The sequence below is a fragment of the Malaya genurostris genome, chromosome 2 (assembly GCF_030247185.1).
Source record: "Malaya genurostris strain Urasoe2022 chromosome 2, Malgen_1.1, whole genome shotgun sequence".
In the NCBI taxonomy this organism is placed as follows: domain Eukaryota; kingdom Metazoa; phylum Arthropoda; class Insecta; order Diptera; family Culicidae; genus Malaya; species Malaya genurostris.
In genome coordinates, this window is record NC_080571.1 from 65,083,044 (window position 1) to 65,096,661 (window position 13,618).

At 37.8% G+C, this 13,618-nt stretch overlaps 1 protein-coding gene and 2 non-coding genes across 12 annotated transcripts in view; 2 read left to right on the forward strand and 1 right to left on the reverse strand.

Annotated features, from left to right (window-relative positions):
* LOC131427464 (protein winged eye) overlaps nt 1–13,618 on the forward strand; it is a 758,071-nt gene that overhangs the window by 19,128 nt on the left and 725,325 nt on the right. The window lies entirely within an intron of this gene.
* On the forward strand, nt 5,421–5,491 carry Trnag-gcc (transfer RNA glycine (anticodon GCC)). Its single transcript has one exon. It is a non-coding gene; the product is annotated as a tRNA-Gly (tRNA).
* On the reverse strand, nt 10,551–10,622 carry Trnad-guc (transfer RNA aspartic acid (anticodon GUC)). Its single transcript has one exon. It is a non-coding gene; the product is annotated as a tRNA-Asp (tRNA).

The following is a 13,618-nucleotide window of genomic DNA, read 5'->3' on the forward strand; positions in this document are numbered from 1 at the left end:
AATTACAGTGTATTTTTATTTTAAAAACTACACACTTAAATTTTATTACCGAATCTCGGCTAAATAATTGCCGAGATTTGCACAGCCGAGGGCTCGGTAACCGTCTCGGCAAAATGTATAATTACTGAGCTGTCAATTATTGCCGAACTTGCCGGCAGCAACTTTGCTGTTAGTTCGGCAAAAGCGATCGGAAACGAATCATGGATTACCGAGTCATCAGTAATCGAGTGTAGAAAGGATTTTGCGTTTTTATTGCACGAAAAACTTATCACGAAACCCAAAATTTGGTAAGGAGTGTATTTTATAAATGCTCACTTTAATTTAAAAAAAAATCAATTCACGAAAAGAAATATCAAAGATAAAAACATTTGTTTCTGGTGCTCCCCCTACCTGGAAATAAACAAATATTCAAAAAAATATATAAAAAGAACATTTAGATTCCACTTAGATTTTCACGTAATACTGAAATCTCTTTCATTCGCCACATTCGTATATATTTTCAACTCCATGAGAAATGGCGACGTCCGGTGCTGTACAAAATCGATAATTGACATTAGATGACACAACACACTGTTCGAAATCTCGGAAAACGGATTTCCTGATTTCGGTATATTTGTTGTTTACGGACAAGTTCAGCAACATATTATACCAAACTTCGGCAATAAAATGCGATTTACCGAGATATCAGAACTTTACAATAACGAATCTCGGCAATGAGCATGTGAATTACTGAACAATCAGTAAAATTTCGTGTTGCCAATCTAATCTGCACAGTTACTTTTGTGACTTTCCTGGTGGCACCTTCCTTCCGAAAGTGCCGCTTGACAATTGCCCAATACCTTTTCAATTGGCCGAAGATCCGGGCAGTTCGGTGGGTTGATGTCCTTTCCCACGAATTGTACATTATTTTTTGACGACCACTGTAGAACGGAGATGGCGTAGTGGGCTGAAGCCAAATCCGGCCAGAAGAGAGGAGGAGCCTTATGATTTCTGTACAGTGGCAGCATACTCTTCTTCAAACATTCTTCCTCGTACACCTTGGCGTTAATTGGGCCCTTCGTGAAGAAAATCGACGACCGCAAACCACAGGTACAAATTGCTTGCCAGACCAACACCTTCTGCCCAAACTTTTCCATCGCCACCGTGGTGTCTGTCGACTTTTTCGACACCTTCTGTTTCTTGTACGTTTTCAGGGAGTTCCGAACTTTGATCCGTTGAATCATCCCGATGCTGGTGTTGAACTGCTTGATCAAATCCCGCGTCGACGCCGATGGGTTTTTCCTGATGTACTCAACCACTTTTAAGTCCCGGCCGGGCTGGCTGGGACCCGTTTTCCTACCGGATCGGGGCAAATCCTTCATGGAAAGGGTATTACCGAACTTCTAGATAATATTTTTGACACTGGTGTGGTGCACTTTCACCCGTTTTGCAATTTCGTTGTACGTGACACCACTTTCTGAGCACCAAGTGTGCAGAATTTTCTTTCGCGTTTCCGAATCAATTCGATTCATCATTGAAACGATAAACCGTACCGAAACCAATCGATTGCGCAGCTGTTATTGACATGTAAACAAACATTTCACCGCAAAACACGCTGCAAAAAATTGAGTCATTTCAGAGTAATAACTGTTTGAATGTTGCTAACTACTTATAGATACACTCCTTAGGCTGTCACAAAAAGCCACTTCGCTCACTTTATTTTTCCAAAACTGATCTAGACTAGGTCTTTTTACCAATTTGCTGCATTCAATTAGAGCAGCAATTTCTACAAAATATTATTGTGTTGCTGATGTTCTGATGAATATACTGAAAAAATTACAAATCAAATTTAAAACTGAAAAAACGATTTTAAATATTGGTCTAATTGCAAAAAACGCCATTCTTTATTTGAATGTTCCAACATAGACAATTATGTTCCCTGACAATCTTCCAAATATTGTAAGATTGGCGTTTTGAAGGGAAACATATTTTTCTAACAAAAACTTTTTCTTATCCAGCACTGATACTTTCCGCAACTAGCGAACAACTAGCAAACAGGGTATTCGGTAAAATTTTCATATAAATTGAAATTCACTGGAATCTTGGATGATTATGACTTTCTGTTTAGTTTAGTTTTAAGAAAAAAAAAGACACTGGACAAAAAACTCAATTTGGACAAGAAATGGTTTTTGTTTGAAAAGTTGTTTTCCCCTTGTATGTGCCTAACTTGCAATGTATGAACGGTTTGTAGCGAAGATAATCACCAATCTTGGGACAAAATTTCATCGAAATCAAAAATAGATTTCATTGAAAATCTTTTTTGTTCAATGTGGGACTCGATAAGAGTTTTTTTATTGGATAAATTTAACTGTGAGTGGAAGTGAGTTGGCATCACTGGGAGTGCGATGCGGTGTCCTGGTGCCGATCTCAAAAAAGTAAAATTTCAATGTGTTGTTGTATACGTATAACTTAGTTGAAAATTTGGTTGAAATAGTTATATTGACTGACAGTGCATGCGTGGCAAGTGTGTGTTTCGTAGTGAGAGTGCTATTTATTGAATAATATTGATCCGCGAAACTAAAGATGCTCAACGGGCGGAAACTGAGAATTTACCGCCCCAAAATTCAACTATGATAACCTGTTAACCGATCGATGCGCCGTCTGCATGTCATTGTCGGTGTTGTCGGATTTCTATGGAATGTGTGAAAGTTTACAAGTCGATCGTGTCATTCAGACTGAAGGTCTAGAGTTGGTCTGCAGCGGACCCATTCGCGAGTGTTTTTATTTTATTTTTTCAGTGGTCGTGTTTCATCTCGCGTTACTGACAGCAGGAGAAAAGGCATACTGGTGAGATCGTTCCTTGGAGATATTTTATATTTCTCCTGTGTATCGAAAATCAGGTTTTGTTGAGATCATATTGTTTACCAAAACATATCCGGATCTCTTTTCCTCTCTACTAACAAATCTCCTATCCCGTGATGCTCGTGGAGATACAGTGGTACCCGCGGTCTCTAGAAACAACAAGTATCGGACTAACATTCCTTCCTTTCCCTCAGTAGCACAGCCTTTGGTCGTAGCCAGCGTCGTTATTGATCATTTAATAAAAAGTTAGGAGTGAGTGAGTATGTACAGTGAAAATGATTTGCTTCTCACAAGCTTCATTTTCTTGGTTCATTTTACATTTCCACTCATTCGGTCAATCACGAAGTGCAACTACGGGCGATCTACTTCAGCTCAGCTCAGTATTTTTTTATTGGATAAATTTGAATGATTTTGTGAAAATCTTTAGTATAGCACTTTTTTAAGGATTTATCATTTTCGACACCATTTGAAAAAAATTGGTTAAACATGGTTAGCCCTTCTCAAAAGACAGTTTCGATGGAAAAACAAAGTATACAAAGTGACTTTTTGACACAAAGTCTTCATGTTCAGAAAGCTTCGTTGAAATCAGAGAGGGCGCTGCCAACATTTCATCAATATGGCAGACTGATAAAGCCATAGGGCGAACTCGAATCGCTACACAACGCATTCCCAAGCGAAACTTAACGCTATAAAAATAATTGCCTGCAAGCAAAACTTGAGTAAAAATTTGGCGTAATGTGGTTAAATACCAAAATACCATGCACTTTAGCAAGCACTATGTATACGTATAATTGCATACATTTCGGCTACTGATATAATTTCGGCGTATAAAAACAAACACAAATTATGGCCAGTGTATTTTCTTGGTTCGCGTGTCCGACGGTTTTCGAACTTTCACACAAAAACTAAAAGGTTCGCGTTGTGACGATTTTTTAGTATTATGACGAACGACTGATTGAACTGTTTTATATAAATTATCAGTCATAAAATTTTTCGATAGCCTCGTTCCACATCAATAGCTCGAGCAACCCAATACGGCTGATCCTTCTAGTTTTTCTCAAACACCGAGCAATAGATGCGTCCATAGTAAAGACCTTGAATATTTAAACAATATTCGAAAAAAAAAATAGTTTTGTTGGATGTATTGACAGTAAAAACAAGCATGCACAAATTTGCCCAAATTGGCTCTCAGGATCTGCGTCTGGTGCATACATCCCCTAGTTTAACCAAACAAACCTGCCTCCTTCCTCACCGATGAGTGTCACGAGAACAGAAATAAAATTTGTTATTGAAATCCCGGCAACGCGTTGTTGTTGTTCGCCTTGCCCTTCCGAGCGGCAGATTTATATTTATATTTATAGGGTATTTCGGTCCTTTTTCGATTACCGCATCACGTTGCGCATCCTAAGCATTTGAATTGTACTCGCGGGATGGGTGGTGGGTGCTGCTGTTGCTGTTGTTGCTGCTGTTTCTATCCCTGTAGTTAAACTGATAGAACCACGGCACGGGAAAAATCGGCGAAACCTATCATTTGCATCAGGATTTAATTCCGACTGACCCCGAGGGACGAACGATGAGAGCCCTCGTTGTAAATTGCATGTAGTAACAGTAAATCATTTCCGGGCATGGTGGTTTCAGTTGGCTAATTAAAAAAGTATGTCAGCATAGCAGCAGCGTAGTTGAATTGAAAAGATCGATAATTCAGTGTTTCGCCTCCCAATTTATATCAACTTTCATCGTTTTTATTTATAGCTAGAATGGTTCTGTTCGAGTGTGGTTGTATATTACAATCGCAGTTAATAAATAATGTAGGTATCTAATTAGCATAGTCCATATCTCGTATCTTAGGCTGTTGCTTGTTTTGCTATCTAACGAAAAGCTAGATTTGAAGCATTCAATCGAAAAAACCATCTATGAGCGAAATTGACAGTGCGCATAAATGATGAGGCTAGAAATGCTATATTTTATTTAATAACATAACGAATCGTTCAACGACGAATGAGGAGCATTTTTCATGTCGCCAATATTCTCTATAGATTTTTCTGACAAATTTAATTTACCGATTACTTTTTTTCGCGGGAAACGGACGTCATTTTAGTTTTGAAATCTGTCATCATATTTTATTGGAAATTGTCGTTTGTGTCAATTGATTTTTTGTTTGCGAATTCGTTTCGGAAAGCGGTGCATTTTTAACAACCGGCTTGATGTTCTCGGAAGTGACGGAAGAGTGCACAGAATAGGTAATTTATCTGAGTATGTGCAAGTGACATAGCCGTATGAAGCCATTTTTGAACTGAGCACAACTTTATCTGACATTATTGGCCTCTACTTTTCAAATCGAAAAAATATCACTAAATATTTTATAACTTAATATTCTTCCACGCAATCCTCGGACTTAACATGAGTGGAAATTACCGTTGTCGTTTACCAATACTGCTCATAGCGATAATGTTTTTTTATCAGTATGTTCTTTTATATTTCAATTACAATTCCATTTCAACTCTCGGTAGTTGGATGAAGATGAAAAATGTCATAAAAGATTATAACTTCTTCTGAGCGCAGTGTACTTCACTCAGCAAGCATCGGTGGTTCAGTGGTAGAATGCTCGCCTGCCACGCGGGCGGCCCGGGTTCGATTCCCGGCCGATGCAAGGTTATTTTTTTGGGACTTCATAAGCGCAAATATACTTGAATACAAGATATATGCTACTTTTTGTGGCTATGGATGAAAATATTTCGGGGAAACAACACGGAATTGTGGTGCAGACATGAATCATTATTGAATGTGAATAGCTATTTTCTATCATTGTGTATTATATATTATATAAGTGAAAAACAATGTTGGACCGCTTATTAGTTGACCTTGCTATTTGAAGGCTAAAACCGAGCTAGTGTTAAATTTTAAGAATGTAAAATTGTTTAAAAACATTTTTATCCCAAGAAAGGGATAACTGATAACTTAGCCGTACAGAACAAAAGTTCTAGCATTCTACGTTTTTGGACAGTCTGTTGCTTTGGATGAAGCATGGCTTACTAGACTGTTACGGACAGGATGATCCACGGCTGCATTCGACAGCGTCAGTCAGCCCAAAAACTCGGAGATCGGAAATTTTCAATTGGTCAGTGCAATAAACAATTATAGGAGATCTGAATATAATCAATAGCTTTGGATAAATAGTTTTATGAACGAAGAACCCGATCAGATGGTAATAACAGAATTGTAACAACTGGAGTAATTTATTTAAGAAATATTTTGTAACAAATTTTGAAATATTTTTGGCTGGTAAGCTGTTAAAATAACAAAAATAATAACAAAAAAGACTCTAGCGGGAACCAAATCGTTACAGATTTTGAAACGTTTGTATCACAACTTTTATTGAATTTGATATAACTACAGAAGTCCGAAAGCAGGAATTTATAACAATAGTTGTAATAAATTAGATAGCAAATTTAACACAGAACAACTATATCACAGCCTGATGCTTGCATCGTTTCAATCCAAAATTGTTGAATGATTTATTTTATTAAATGAATAATTTATTTAGTGATCTGTTTTCTTGTTTTAGTTTTATGAAATTCTGATCATTATATTTCGATATAAAGAAACGGAAGAACTCAAGTTTCCAATTAATGAACGTTATCATGAGTCTTGCAAACGAAAATAAAACATCATAACTGATTTTGTTATTATATTGCATTCATAAGTTTTAACTTTCAACTGTTTCCATTTGTTAAATATCTCAAAATAACACAAATTGTTATACATATCAACTGTAGATATATGTACTTGTGTTATGATTTTGTCATGTGCATCTGATCGGGAAGCTGCCAAAATGTTGGTATATTCATTATATTGCATTGTAGTTTCAAAAGTAAGAATAAAAACAAGATGATCGGGTAAGCAATTTCTCGAACCAGAACCCGGCCCGTTGCCGATCGAAAATGAAAAAAAAACAACACTTCTTATTCCACCTAGTGGTGTGATAATATCTTTCTCTTGTCATTCAGTCATATTGAAACATATTTTTATCGTTAGGATAGTTTCTGACACGAATTTGTGCTGATTTAAAACACAAATTAATTCAGATAGTTTTGGCAATAAAACATTTGAACTTTACTACTGGTTACTTTCTGAAAGAAAAGTGCGGATACAGAAAAATGCGTCGGTTACGTCATTTATACCAACATATCACTGGAACCGGAAATGACAGCCACTGGATCTTGGAACTTGATTTACAACCCAATAGCAGCTTTCAAACGAGCTTATGTTTAATAAAATTGGGTTTGCTTAGGTTTGGTTTTGCTTTTAGTTAAGTAAATTTGCCTCTTTCGGTACAACATAGACTCCATTCTCATTGTACCATTCCAAATAATCTTTGGCATAGTGACAGGATGCCAATTCTGGCCAAATAAGCGATGGAGCGTCATGGCTGCGTGGGAATGGTAACAATCGCTTCTTTAGGCATTCTTCATGATATAGGGCAACGGCTCCCTATTTCATCTGAGCTCCTATTTCCATCTCATCCCTTCACCTCATAACTTTGAACATGAATAATATTTTACAACCTACCGGAAGCAAACTGTGAAATGTTTTAAAATGATTTGAAAAGCTATTGTCACACTTTCCTATTGAAAGAAATGGTTTTAAATTCTTCGGTGATCGTTTTTTTCATATAAAATAAACTCACTTTTCAATTTAGGACACATTTTCGTCTCAAGATTTACAGTTCGTCATGTTTCTGAATATCTACTAATCGATTCGTCTCAAAACATGATCACTATTTCGCACAATTACACTACTATTGAATGCTGGATGACTTCATAATTGGTTATGTTCACTTGCCACTTGTTTAGTTAACGATTAAAAACTTCAAAAATTACCCGACAAGTAATAAAAGTCTTCAAAAATATGAGATGAAAGTTTTTCACTTCGTTCACTTGATTGCGCTTTGTTTTCATCTCATTTGGTTTTGCAAAGTTGCCAAGTTATCTCATAATGTTACAAAACAAAAATTGTTTATTTTCTTCAAATTATAATCAAAAAGTATGTTTTTGGTATCCGTGACATTAGTTTAATTATATTATTGATATGAATATTTCAATAAAACTGTTTCAGCTTTGAATATTACCAGAAAGAACGTGTTAAATACTAATGAAATAATCATTGTGGCAAATCTAGTAGCACTGGTTTCATTCCGCTATACGCCAACATAACGCTGTGAAGTGTGTGTGTGTTTCATCGGCTGTGCACAGAGATGCCAGATATTTTCATAGAAAATATGTATTACTTTGCATAGAAAGTCTATATCTGTTCTATCTGTTTTCACTAATGAAATGATGTTAAAAGATAGTTCTTTAGATCTCCGTAAGTCATTAATTAGATAATTCAACGAGTATTAATTAGATAATTCAACGAGTAAAGGGGTACGGTTGTATCGTTTAAGTTGTATATCTGGCAGCGGTGAGGCAGTCGGTCACCAGAATGTCTGCACAGCCATATTTTTCCAGCTGGCAGCGTTTAGTCAGCCATCTGGCAGCCATGCGTATGCGGGTGAGAGTGTAATAGTGGAATATTTTGTTTTGATTGCTGTCGCCATTGCTAATTTATAGGATGAATAAAAGATCAACGATAGGATGGATAAAAATCCATTGAGATGAAATTAGGAGCAGAGTAGTGAAAACATCATTAGCGTTTTTAGCTGTTTTATAAATATTAGTTGAATTTTCAAGAAATGTGAATCAATTCTCAACGTGGAGCAAGGCGAATGAAGCAGTAATATGAAATAGTTACAGTGATTTTAGTGGCTAAATCGGGATTTGAAAGCGACGTCCTTACAAATGAGATGAAATAGGGAGCCCTTACCCTATTTCCTTGTTTACCGTTTCGGTAGTGGTAAAACTTTGGCTTGTTCGATCAAAGCTGCATATTGCCTGCCAAACCAAATATTTTTGAGAAACTTGGTCTTTTTTTTCGTCTTGAAATGCTCCCTCACGCCGTTCCGTTGCAAGGCAGTATAAAGGGCATTCCTAAAAGCTTCTTAAAGTACATAAGCTTCTTCGTCCATTATCACGCAGGAAAACTTCGTCAAATATTGACGATACAACTTGCGAGTCTGGATTTTAGCCGTCACATTCTGTTTTCATCATTACGATTCGGTACAGTTTTCACCTTGAACGACTTTATATCTTGCCGGTGCTTAAAAGTATGTACGAAAGTTGGAACCAATTTTATTTTTCTAGCTACAGTACGTACCGAAAGATGTGGTTTCTTCTGCAAAATTGGCTGACTGTTGTCAAATGTACATCGAAAGATTTGAGAACATAATAGACAGTGATTGCAAAAAAAAAACCAAGCCACTTTAAATGTTATCTTACTAACAGATTCGGAATTTCATTGCGACTGCTCACAATTGCTTTTCGCACTTACTCTTTTTCCGACCCATCTTCGATCAAAAATCTTGTAGTATCATCAGTGTACGAAATATTTCACGCGTTGGTGAAGTGTTTCCAGAGAACAAGCCTTTTAATTTTCTAATTAACGCGAACCCATTTGAATGACACTTGGAACTTCGGTCAAAGTTTCAACTGGTTTTCTCTGAGGTTACATTACCTCCCGATATGAGAAAGTCAACAAGATACGTCTACAAATAGTTTTGTTTGAAATAAAAAAGAAGCGGGTGGGTGATGTCAGAGAACTAACTGGATAAGGTAAATACGAATAAAATTGCCACGCGTTTTCCTCACTTTCAAGCGTTGTTCTTAAACTAATTTACATTGAGCGCATTGGAACATGATTTGTTTTAGTCTTGTTAAGAAGTACAGCCGCCATAACTAGTTTTAAATTTGATCAGCATATAACGCGGAAACAGATTAGAAAAATGACATGCGAATTATGTAATGAAAACCGCGAAAAAGCTACCGCAGAGACGGAACTTGAACCTAGCTAGCTCCTATCCGGGGAAATTGTTTTACCAATAAAACTACTGAAACACATGAAGAAACAATCTAGTTGACTAGAAGAAACGAAGAACAATTGAAGTCATATCTCTATGGCAATCTCTCCGCCAGCAATCACTACACGTCGTATCGCAAGTCTATCTTCATTCTCTGCTATGCCGTCCGTGAAGTTGTGACTGAGAACTGATGAAGTTCATAACCGAACCGAACATCTCAATGGTAGAAATTAACATTATTTAGTTTTAAATAAGAGTTAAAATATCAGAGACCATAACAAAGTCTGCATGAGAAAATGGAAACAAAATATAAAATTCTGTCATTGTAATATCAAAGCAGGAACAAAATATTTATAGAAGATGAATTTTCAGTTAATTGGTATTCTAGCATTCAGCAGAAAATAATATCATAAGCATTTATCATAACTGATGTAGTTTATTCAATAGTGTTGAAAAAAGAGGTAATTGATCAATTAAATTTAAAGAAATTTGGATAACTTATCAATAAAATAAGATATAATAACTAATTTTGATGCTAGACTCATATTGTACAATTTCTTGCTCCCCTCGATGAAATATCAAGATAATATCAAGTATCGCTATAACAGCACAGAAACATCAAGACAAGGTATGATGGTAACATTTATTATTATTTTGATCGTTGTTTGTTATTCACATCTACCCGGGTAACCCTACATACAGTTAAGGTGGGGTGAATCTAGAGGAAATCAGCATATCAGGCATTAAAAAATAATCTCTCCCCGACGGGGAATCGAACCCCGGTCTCCCGCGTGACAGGCGGGGATACTTACCACTATACTATCGAGGACTCATAATTGATACCAGCGCATATATAATTGATTAATGTTTAGGAAAAATGGCAAACCCTACATCAATTGGTAATCCGTTGAGTCATATCCATGAACGCAATTCATTGGACTTTGGCGAATGTCAAGCAGATAGAGATAAATTTGAGCTTATTATTGTTGTTTCTGTTTGTTTAGTAATTAAATATATTTTTATTTTCGTGGTAAGTAAGAAAATATTATTCGAAGATTTGACTCCAAAACTGTCCGTACTCGCATATCAGTTCCAAAAACAGCATGTTGATAAAAAGATAATGTGAATTTTACTATAGAATTTTTTGATATTTTGTGCTACAAAAAGCTAAATACTATAGCACGAAATTTTGGTAATTCACCTCTCAAATCTCAATGTTACAGAGCTGCCAGGGTGACTAAAAGAACTATTTGTTTCCACTAACAATGAGTATGAGAATGTACTCATCAATGAATAAAGTTGATAGCTACACAATTCTAGTTAAGATTGACAATAGCACATATCTTTTTTTTTTTAATTCAATAATATAACTATTTTTTAGGCACACTGCTTTAGCTCTAAGGTGCCAAGGACTTTTTCTAATTTTATTAACGACTAACTTAAAACTAGGATAGTATGATTGGATAATGTTGTATTGGGGTCGCAGTGGTCGACTTTGGCAGATCCAACCTTCAGCTGGCGATCGGCACCGGCCGGTGGGTGGAATATATCATGAGTCTTCCAGATGACGTTGGCCGCATCCCTCGGTCTGTGTGGGTCCGCGGGAAACACCCCCAGGCTACGAATACCCGGCGGGTGGCCCGCATGACTAGAGCGACCTTCCGTGGGCGATGATGGTGATGTAAATATAACGAAAAAATATAGAGAAGTAAATATTGCGGAAAACGAAGTAAAATGGGGATATGGGAACGAAATGACTAAGAACGACAGAGATCTAATTAGTTGACATCGAGATGGAGAAGAGACGGGGAGGGGGGAAGCGAAAAGGTTAGTGACAGCAAAAAGATCTTGTTAGTTCCGATGAAGATGGTGGACAGATGAGGAATCGGGATAATCGGCGGAAGTTAGTGTCGAGCCTGCAGGTGAAAATAATTCTTAGCCACAGTTGAAATAACGTCGATAAATAGGAGGAACTTTCTAAGCAAGATGTAACAGATTACACTTGTATATTAATGTGTTTGAGGAACTGGTATATCAGAAGCATATATGAACTATCCCGACTCGCCAACACATCCCGAACCGGAACCTCAGTCGGTCTACCTCGGGCCCTGAGGGATTCCAATAGCTCCGATCTGGCGTCGCGATACTCTACGCACGACCACACGACATGCTCGATGTCCTGATAACCGTCGCCACAGGTGCAGAGCCCGTTCTCCACGATCCCGATACGCCGGAGATGTGCGTTGAATGTATAGTGATTTGACATGAGTCGTGACATAACGCGAATGAAATCACGACTCACGTTCATCCCCTTGAACCAAGGTTTCGTCGATACCTTAGGGATAATGGAGTGTAGCCATCGTCCCAGTTCGTCATTCGTCCATGAAGTTTGCCAACTTTCGAGAGTTTTCTGACGAGAAATACTGAAAAATTCATTGAAGCAGATTGGTCTTTCATAAATGTCACCTTGTAATGCGCCCACCTTAGCCAATGAGTCTGCCTTTTCATTGCCCGGAATGGAACAATGCGAAGGGACCCAGACTAACGATATTGAATAAGACCGTTCAGATAAAGTTCGCAAGTGTTCCCGTATTTTCCCCAGGAAATATGGGGGATACTTTCCTGGCTTCATTGCCCGGAGAGCTTCTATTGAACTTAGACTGTCCGTGACAATGACGTAATGGTCTTTGGGCAATGTTTCAATGATCTCGAGGGTGTACTGAATAGCAGCTAATTCTGCGACGTAAACTGAAGCCGGATCACTGAGTTTGTAAGAAGCGGTGATGTTTTGATTGAAGATGCCGAAGCCTGTGGACTTGTCGATGTTTGATCCATCAGTGTAAAACACCTTTTCACAGTTGACTGTTCTAAATTTATTATAAAATATATTAGGGGCCACTCGAGGGCGTACGTGTTCCGGAATTCCACGAATCTCTTCTCTCATGGATGTGTCGAAAAACACAGTAGAATCAGAAGTATCCAAGAAATGAGCACGGTTGGGAGCAAACGAAGAAGGATTAATATTCTGAGCCATGTAATCAAAATACAAGGACATAAAACGGGTTTGAGAATTAAGCTCAACTAACCTTTCGAAGTTTTCAATCACCAGAGGATTCAAAATGTCGCATCGAATGAGCAAACGATATGAGAGATCCCAGAACCGGTTTTTCAACGGTAAGACGCCCGTCAACACTTCAAAACTCATCGTATGAGTTGATTGCATGCAACCCAAGGCAATACGCAAACAACGATACTGAATTCTTTCCAGCTTAATGAAATGGGTGTTCGCGGCGGATCGGAAGCAGAAGCATCCATATTCCATAACGGACAATATCGTTGTTTGGTACAATCTGATCAGGTCTCCTGGGTGGGCACCCCACAAAGTTCCGGTTATTGTACGAAGAAAATTGATTCTCTGCTGGCATTTTTGTTTCAGATACCTAATGTGACATCCCCAGGTGCCTTTGGAGTCGAACCAGACCCCGAGATATTTGAATGTGAAGACCTGAGCTATGTTTTCACCCCCTAGTTGAAGCTGTAGTTGTGCTGGTTCTCGCTTCCTTGAAAATACAACCAGCTCAGTTTTCTCCGTAGAGAACTCGATACCCATTTGAAGAGCCCATGTGGATAAGTTGGCAAGAGTATCTTGTAACGGCCCTTGCAGATCGCCAGCTTTGGGTCCTATAATGGACACAACGCTGTCGTCGGCAAGTTGTCTCAGCGTGCAAGATGTGTTGATACATTTATCGATGTCGTTTACGTAAAAATTGTATAAAAGGGGGCTTAAGCATGAGCCCTGAGGAAGACCCATGTAACTGAATCGTA